At 46.5% G+C, this 8,839-nt stretch overlaps 1 non-coding gene across 1 annotated transcript; it reads right to left on the bottom strand.

The window, feature by feature from the left end:
* Positions 1-3,521: 3,521 nt before the first annotated feature.
* Positions 3,522-3,593, bottom strand: TRNAC-ACA (transfer RNA cysteine (anticodon ACA)). The gene has a single exon. It is a non-coding gene; the product is annotated as a tRNA-Cys (tRNA).
* Between the last annotated feature and the right edge of the window lie 5,246 nt (positions 3,594-8,839).

Raw genomic sequence — 8,839 nt, 5'->3', positions numbered from 1 at the left:
ATGTTCCCTGGGCGTACAACCTAGGGAGGCTTTGACACATGTGCTTCTAGAGATAATAAATAAAATAATGTGTGTTTTTGTGTGTCTCTGTGTGTCTGTGTATGTGTGCACGCATGACTGAAAAGTTCCTCTTCAAGTCTTCCATTTATTTGTCCATGGCTCCTTGAACGCACTCATTTGTGAACCACTGATGGAACTCTTGGTGATTCATACACTGCTGGCTATTTAATGGAGTCCATCTCACTGGCAGGAACACCGAGGCAGACAAAACCAGAGTATTTTAATTTTTAAATTTTTGGCCACACGTGGAATCTTAATTCCTCAACCAGGGATGGGACCTCCATTCCCTGCACTGGAAGGCAGTCTTGACCGCTGGACCACCAGGGAAGTCCCTTTTATATGATGTGTGTGTGTGTGTGTGTGTGTGTGGCCACACTGCGCGGCATGTGGAACTTCCCTGACCAGAGATTGAACCTATGCTCCCTGAAGTGGAAGCACGGAGTCTTAACCTCTGGACAGCTGGTGAAGTCCAAAACAAGCATTTTAAAAGAGGAATTTAAATTTAAAGCTGAAGCCTTCTTTCCTCAGGCTCACATGATACGTACGGTCAGAGAGCACAGCTCTGACATAGCCAGAGAGGGCCCGCTCAGCCTTTGACCTCTTCTTTAAGCAATAATGTGTTACACCCAGCAACTCCACCCAACATCAGCAGGTTGCTTGCTATGATGCAAACAGTGGTTTGAAGGAAGAAGCTAGAGGAAGTCACAAGAAATATCTCTACCTACCCCAAGAACCACTAATAGCCCAATTAGCTGCACTCTGTACCCCCACAGTGGAAGATTGTGGAGCCATAAAGGGCTCTGCAGCTACCACCTACAGCCCTGAACCTTCTGGGCATCTCTCCTTCCAGGCGCGGTGACATAAACAGGAAGCCAGGACTCGGTACTTCAAAGAACCACAGGTAACGGAGGGTTAGGCACCTCCAAGGAAGCATTCACGAGGTGCTCTCCCTGCTCGTCACCGCTCAGCTCAGACAGGAAGGCATGGGTGGAGATGCCCACACAGTTGATGTGGGCCCGCCAGAATAAAAGACTGTGGAGTCCCCAGCAAATAATACTTTCCTTCCTGGTAATTTTTAAACTTCCGTTCATTCATCTTCTTACTGAGGCAGTGAGAGGCCATCTTTAATTCCCATGTCATGGTAAGAAAAACTGAGCCACAGAGGCTGAAGTTCAGGAGTGTTAGTTGACCTCCACGGCCTGTTCAAGAACAGTCTAAAGAGAACAAAAGCCATCCAATAGAAATACTGTTCTTACCCTCAAACATTTAAAAGCAGTGATTTTAGGACTTCCCTGGTGGCCCAGTGGTTAAGTGCAGGGGACACAGGGTCAGTCCCTGGTCCGGGAAGATTCCACATGCGGGGGGGTGACTCAGCCCCTGCAGCACAACTACTGAAGGGCATGCGCCCTAAAGCCCATGCTCCACGGCAAGAGAGGCCACTGCAAAGAGAAGCACTCACGCCACAACCAGAGGAAGCCCATGCACAGCAACGAAGGCCCAGTGCAGCCAAAATAAATAAACGGATAAAATTTTAAAAATAAAAGCAGTGACTTTAAATTCTTCTGAATTCCATAAGCAGACAAATAAAACATTATTGCATTTCCCCTGTCACTCTTGATTGGGTCAGAATGAATACGCAAAACCCCAACATCTATTTTTGTCTGTGATTTAGGGTGATCAGATTTCAGCCTTCCAAATACTGTCTGGAAAAATCTAGAGGCCACTAGTGAAGGAAAAAAGACAAATATAGAACTGCTGTCATCTACGGTACACTCCTTTTGTTGCATGAGCTGACTCTCCTGGAATTCTCCAACGGCTTCTGTCACTTCTCAGATGCTTTCCAGGCCTGGGTAATGTATTGCTCACAGAAGGAGGGGCCAAGGAATTTCCAAACTGCCTTCATCTGAGTGAAAAGTTCAACTGGAACCCAGCTTCTCTTTTCCAGTTGCTTACTCTCCTGATCTCAAACTTTCCTCACCTCTTAGTAAGGAGGACAGAAATCATTTCAAACTGGAAGGTTAGAAAGGACCTCAGGGGAAAATATTTGAAGTTTAGCCATGTCTTTTTGCAGATGGGGGGTTCCCTGGTGTCTCAGATGGTAAAGAACCTGCCTGCAATGAGGGAGACCTGCGTTCTATCTCTGCGTCGGGAAGATACCATGGAGAAGGGAATGGCTACTCACTCCAGTATTCTTGCCTGGAGAATTCCATGGACAGAGGAACCTGGCGGGCTACAGTCCATGGGGTCACAGAGAGTCAGACATGACTGAGCAACTAACACTTTCATTTTCTTTGCAGATGAGGAAATCAGTAGCATAATTAAAATGAATTAGAGGTAATACAGTGGCAAACCAAGGTTAAATCCTGACTCTGTAACTTTTCCAACTATGGACTATTGGAGAGTTTATGTAGCCTCACTTTCCTCATCTGTGAAATGGGGCTAATCATGCCTATGCTACATAAAGCAGTTAACACAGTACTTGGCACATATTAAGGGTTCAGTCAATGATAGATATCATCAACGTCACTGTTACCATCCTTAGCACTATCAGTCACAGCTTCTTAGTGACTAAGCTGGAAGAAGTCTGGCTTTCTCTTTCCCAATTTGGCCTCTTTTTCAGCCATACCACACTGACACTAGCCTGTAAAACAGAGTTCAGCTGGTCTTCCAAAAATCTGGGCTTTATTGTTAGACCATGACCTCTCCTGACCCAGCCCGGGATAATCTCTACTCCTAGAGGAGCTTTATGAACATCACGAGCCTTTCAGTCTCTTGTTCCTGGTGCCCCTCTACACTTTCTTCTGCTACTCACCAAAGCTCTGATTCTTGACAATGAGGGAAGGCCCTGGATTTCTTCAGGGACGGGAATTGAATCTCAGCCCTACCCAAGTGGCCTCTCATTGGGATGGAAGCCTGAGCTTGCTCTTCCAACAGGAAGGAGAACATGACATCCAGAAATGAAGCAATCCTTTTCCTCACATAGAAGGCCCTCGGGGAGTCCCAAGCTTGCAGCGTTATGTGTAGTAGTAGAGACAAATGTCATGAGAAAAGCTGTTGCTGTGGAATGTGGCCAACCCAGCAGGTCCCTCAGAGCCCCTTGGCTGAGTCTATTCCAGGCAGTTTCTCTTCCCATCATCCTTTTCTCCATTGCCTTGTCTTCTTGCAAGAATGATGTTCGCTTTCTCCCCTAACAGTGTCAAGAACAGAACTTGGGAGAAACTTTGTGGAACCTTTTGGTTTGGGGAGCTCATCCATTCCTGTGTTAGAATCACCTCAAAATGGCGCCCCTCTTCAGTCTGCAGCTGCTTCAGGGCATGGCCACACTCTGATGAAAGTGAAGTCGCTCAGTCGCATCTGACTCTTTGCGACCCCGTGGACTGTAGCCTGCCAGGCTCCTCCATCCATGAGATTTTCCAGGCAAGAATACTGGAGTGGGTTGCCATTTCCTTCTCCAGGGGATCTTCCCAGCCCAGGGATCGAACCTGGGTCTCCCGCATTGTAGGCAGACGCTTTACCATCTGAGCCACCAGGGAATCAGTGAGGAGCCTGATAGTTATGATTAATAGTAGCTATTATCATAGGTGGTATCCCTAGAAGCAGAACCTGAGACAGGATTCAAGTTCACAGGGTGTGTCTGAGGCGTACTTCTCGGGAAACCCTAAGAGACTAGGAGAGTAGTGGAAGAGGGAAAGGGAAGAACCGAGCAAGAAGATAGCTTCAGGGAGAGTCTAACCTTGTGTTGTCCCCACTTGAGGAAAGGAAGCTTGTTTTTGGCACCTGTATCAGTCAGTCAGTGACTGCGGGCCCTGTAGGGGAGGTGTGGGCAGAACCTGCAGGGTAGGCAGCTCTCATCTGCAGAAAGCCATCCACTAGAGAAGAAGCAGCCATGAGCTGTTAGCTGTCAACACAGCGGTTACGAGATGGGTGGATGAACCTGAGAAGGGCATCTGGGCAGAATACCTATGGCATCTGCTACAGTTTCCCTTCCACACGTGGCAGCCTCTTGTAGACCTTGGGTGCTTGTCTTCTCGTAACAATTCTGTGAGGCAGGTGCTATCACCCTCCCTGTTTCACAGGTAACATAAACAGAGATTGAGAAACTTATAGACCTAAGAAGAAGCTGGCTCAGGGCTTCCCTGATGGCTCAGTGATGAAGAATCACCTGCTAATGCAGGAGAGACGGGTTCAATCCCTGATCCGGGAAATCCCACATGCCGTGGGGCAACTTAAGCCCATGCACCACAGCTACTAAGCCTGTGCTCTAGAGCCCAGGAGCCTCAACTATTAATACTGAAGCCTGCCAGCCCTGGAGCCCATGCTGTACAACAAGAAAAGCCTCTGCAGTGAGAAGTCTGGGAACCGAAGCTAGAGAGTAGCCCCTGTTTGCCACAACTAGAGAAAAGCCCATGCAGCAACAAAGACCCAGCACAGCCAAAATTAATTAAAAATTAAAAAGCTGGCCTGGAGGTCTTTCTGATTTCAATATCTCCCACTATACAGGCTCCATTTCCCCTAATAACCCAGCAGAGTACATTGCCACATTATTGATTGTTTTAATGGCATTTAAACCTCTGGGCTGAATGCAATAGTCCTCAATGTCTAATTTGGAAGTCCAATTATGCATGAGACTTTAGGGCATTCATTCAAAGAGGATTGGTCATGCTTATCATCACATAACGTCCGCATCATCTACTTAACTGCTCCAAGGAACCATGAAACCCATGTTTGGTAAAGAGAAGATCTCAAAAGATACCTGTAGTCCTAAGGTACACCTGTCCTTAGCTGGCCCAGGTTGTTAGAACATTTTCTCTTCCTTAAAATATTTGCTAAGTCAATAGGCCAATGAGTGTCATCCAGAGTGTCAACTCTGATCAACTGAGAGTGAGGGGGATTCCCAGCTGCCATCTGTGCTCACTAGGGAAGAATCCTGTTTGATTATCAATAATGACTGCAAGCAAAGAGGTTGTGATTTATGTTTGTCTTATATCTGCCGTCTTTCATTGTAGCAGTCTGAGTTGCACAGCAGTGACAAAGAGCACCCAGGTCTTGGTGGCCTCAGCATGATAAGTTACTGGCTCAACCATAGTTAGGGTTACAGAGGTCACTCTGTTCACTGCAGTTACTCTCAATCCCTCAATGATCAAACAGCTACTATCTCATAATAGAGAGGAAAGAGCGCCAGGAAGATCCTCAACATGAACAGTGAAATGTCACTTCGGCTTCCAACTTATTAGCCAGAAGGATCACAGGGTCCCACCCAGCCCCGAGGGAGAAGGCAATGCAGTCTCACTGCATTCTCAGGATGCGGGAGATGGAGAAACATTTGTTGACCAGCACTAACAAATTATTACGGCCCACTTCTCTTGTCATCTGTTATCGGATGTACTTTGTTTTCCAAAGGCAAAATCTGTTTACCACTCGGCCAATGGAGACCATATCAAAGTCTCACCCAATTGTGGCACCACGCTCAAAGCCCAGTATCTTGGGGTGATGTGTGGACATTTCTGCATATGGTTCAGATGTGGCTCCTGTTGGCCTGAAAACCAATAAACAAACAAACAAAAATCCAAGTTTTCTGCAGCTCCTAATCTCTCTTCCATACCCCTCCTACCAACATAGTCCCATAGTGAAATAGGATCAATTTAGTCACTTTGAAAAGTGAAAGTCAAAGTGTTAGTTGCTCTAACAACTAACATCTGACTCTCTGTAACTCCATAGACTGTAGCCCATCAGGCTCCTCTGTCCATGGAATTCTCCAGGCAAGAATACTAGAGTGGGTCTCCATTCCCTTCTCCAGGGGATCTTCCTGACCCAGGGATCGAACCTGGGTCTTCTGCATTGCAGGCAGATTCTTTACCGTCTAAACAAGCAGGGAAGCCCCATAGCGAAGTCGCTCAGTCGTGTCCGACTCTTTGTGACCCCATGGACTACTGCAGCCTCCCAGGCTCCTTTGTCCATGGGATTTTCCAGGCAAGAGTACTGGAGTGGGTTGCCACTTCCTTCTCCAGGGGATCTTCCCGACTCAGGGATTGAACCCAGGTCTCCTGCATTGCAGGCAGACGCTTTACCCTCTAAGCCATGAGGGAAGCCCCTGGGAAGCCCTATAGTCACCTTAAATTATTCCCATCTGGACAGGAGACAAACAGAAGACCTAGAGCCACAGAATTTCAGAAATCCTGATGGGAAGACATTAGAGGCCCCCCAAGAAATTTCTTGATTAGGTTTTGATCTAGCTCCCTGGAAGCCAGTCCATTCCCCACACCCCACCAATGACCCTTAATTCCACCTCCTAGTAAGCCCTTCTCTTTCCATTATACTTTTTTGATGCACATGAAGAGGATACTCAGAAACAATTTCTGCTTTTGTTCATAGAACAAACATTCTCTACCTTTTGTTCATAGAAAGACTATGCTGGATGCCACATTAGTTTCTGCAGAGGTTTTCACAATCGACATGATGACCATGTACTTGAATTGACTTTGTTTCTGAGGCTAAGCTGACCTTTAGGGCACAAAGCATCTCTCCATTTTTTTGGGTTTGAAAAGTGCTAACTTCTTCCAGCTCTACATGTTTTCACATTTCTAGAGTTTCTCCTTCCCTCTGGGGAGATAATAAAAGTATTTGACTTAGTCACTGTGCCATTTGTCAGGGTCTCTCGGTGACTCTGATGGCAGAGTCTGTCTGGGACCTGGAATGGGCACACAGCATACAGTGGGCAATTCGGTTTGGTTATCTGGGGCCACGGAGAATTTGCAGTTGTTTGTACTGCTAACGGCTGCCTGATATATTAGGCAAATTTATTTCCTGCTCTGGGTTTCAGCTTAAATGTTTCCTCTCTGAGGCAGCCTCATTTGGAAAAAAAATCATTTATGATTCGGTAACGATCTGAGGATGATGTATGTCTAACTGTCCTGAAGGAAAGGGAACTCAGTTGTTCCCTGTGGAAGCCAAAAAAGGCTTCCAAAGGCACAATGGACGAGAGACAGCAGAGATAAAGGCAGTCTTGGCTGCATTAAAATAAGTTGTTTTTTGAAGACTGAGGCCAGAGTTTCACAATCACAAAAAATTATATTTTAAATGCACCAATTTCAAATTAGGAATGAGATTTTTTTTTAAACCAGCTATGTTATTGGAAACAAAAATTATGAATTGACTAATTAAAAATATTGTTAATTAACAATACTATTGTTACACCTTTATCTCTGCCCCAGTGGAATGGGCATCTCACTGTCCTCTGAATGATGGAAGTCAGAAGGAAAGTCTGTCCTTTCTCCAGCTGGATTCTTGCTTTGGGGAATGTTCCTGCTGCCTAGTGGGGCACATGGGCAGTTTCTTGTTTAACATGTATTGAACCTGTATTAGGTGGTAGACACTGGTCTATGGAATGGATATCTTTATCTATATCCTCACAACAACTCTATGGCATAGGTGCCGTCACTAACCCCATTTAACAGATGAAGAAACTGAGGCCCAAATATGTTAAATAAGGTGCTCTCAGGCATAATGTCCACTGGGCTTCCCAGGTGGCACAGTGGTAAAGAATCTGCCTGCCAAGGCAGGAGACGCAAGACACATGGGTTCAATCCCTGGGTCAGGAAGATCCCCTGGAGGAGGAAATGGCAATCTGCTCCAATATTCTTACCTGGAAAACTCCATGGACAGAGGAGCCTGGAGGGTTTCAGTCCAAGGGGTGACAGAGTCAGACATGACTGAGCACACTCACACCTAATGTCCATTAGGAGGAAAGGATACCCCTTTTTCTATTCTTGTCTTGGGTAGTTGGAGGCTGGGAGAATGCTGCCACCATGACCTCCACCACCAGCTCTACCGCTGGCCATGCTGCCGCATTCCTACAGCCATCATTCTCTCTTTGCGGCTCTCTTGTCTGTGTGTCACTTACTCAAGATTCAAAGCCCAAGACAGGTGTGTCCTTTTAGCCAAGCTTGCCTAGCGCAAGTTTAAGTCACACTTTTGCATTTCTCACCCACACTGTGTCCACGTGATGCCTCAAGACCTAGGGCTCTCCTGGGTTCTGCTGGACCTCTTCCCAGAGACACTTGCTCTGCACACACCTCGGGTTAGAGCTTCCTACACAGCCCGAATCAGGAATCCCTTACCATTTACTTTGAGTCTTCCAAAATCTGTCGAAGTCTCTTTTTCTGCTTAAGTGTCTTCTTTCAGTCTTTTTGTGTGGATTGGTCTAAACTTTTGATGCATTTGCTATCATTTGAGTAAGGTTTTTTTTGGCTGTGCTTGGTCTTTGTTGCTCTGTTAGGGCTTTTTATAGTCGCTATGCTCCAGTTTCAGTGCCAGGGCTTCTCACTGCAGGCTTGTTTTGTTCCAGAGCATAGGCTCTAGGGCACGCGGGCTTCAGTAGTTACAGACCTGGGCTCAGGAGTTGTGGTGCAAGGGCTTAACTGCTCAAAGGCATATGAGATTGTCCCAGACCAGGGATCAAACCCATGTTGCTTCATAGTCAGATGGATTCTTAACCACAGGACGACCAGGGAAGTCCTTGTGTAAGCATTAAGAAAAACACTTACATTCAATCTGCTGACTTTAACAGAAAGTCTGAGTTGGACTCTCCGTTCTCAAATGGGAACAATAGTGTGTGTCATGTCCCTTCCCAACTGGAAGTGCCTGGCTAGGACTTGGCCGCCCCCCCGCCCATGCCCACGTCCCTTGTTTATATGCATCACTGTATAAAAGAAACTCTTCTATACACCGCCAGTGCACTCACTAGTTAGGTCCACTTTGACAGCTGGGTGGCATTCTGCTA

The sequence above is a fragment of the Bos indicus genome, chromosome 15 (genome assembly GCF_029378745.1).
Source record: "Bos indicus isolate NIAB-ARS_2022 breed Sahiwal x Tharparkar chromosome 15, NIAB-ARS_B.indTharparkar_mat_pri_1.0, whole genome shotgun sequence".
In the NCBI taxonomy this organism is placed as follows: Eukaryota; Metazoa; Chordata; class Mammalia; order Artiodactyla; family Bovidae; genus Bos; species Bos indicus.
This window is presented reverse-complemented; position numbering and strand designations above follow the sequence as displayed.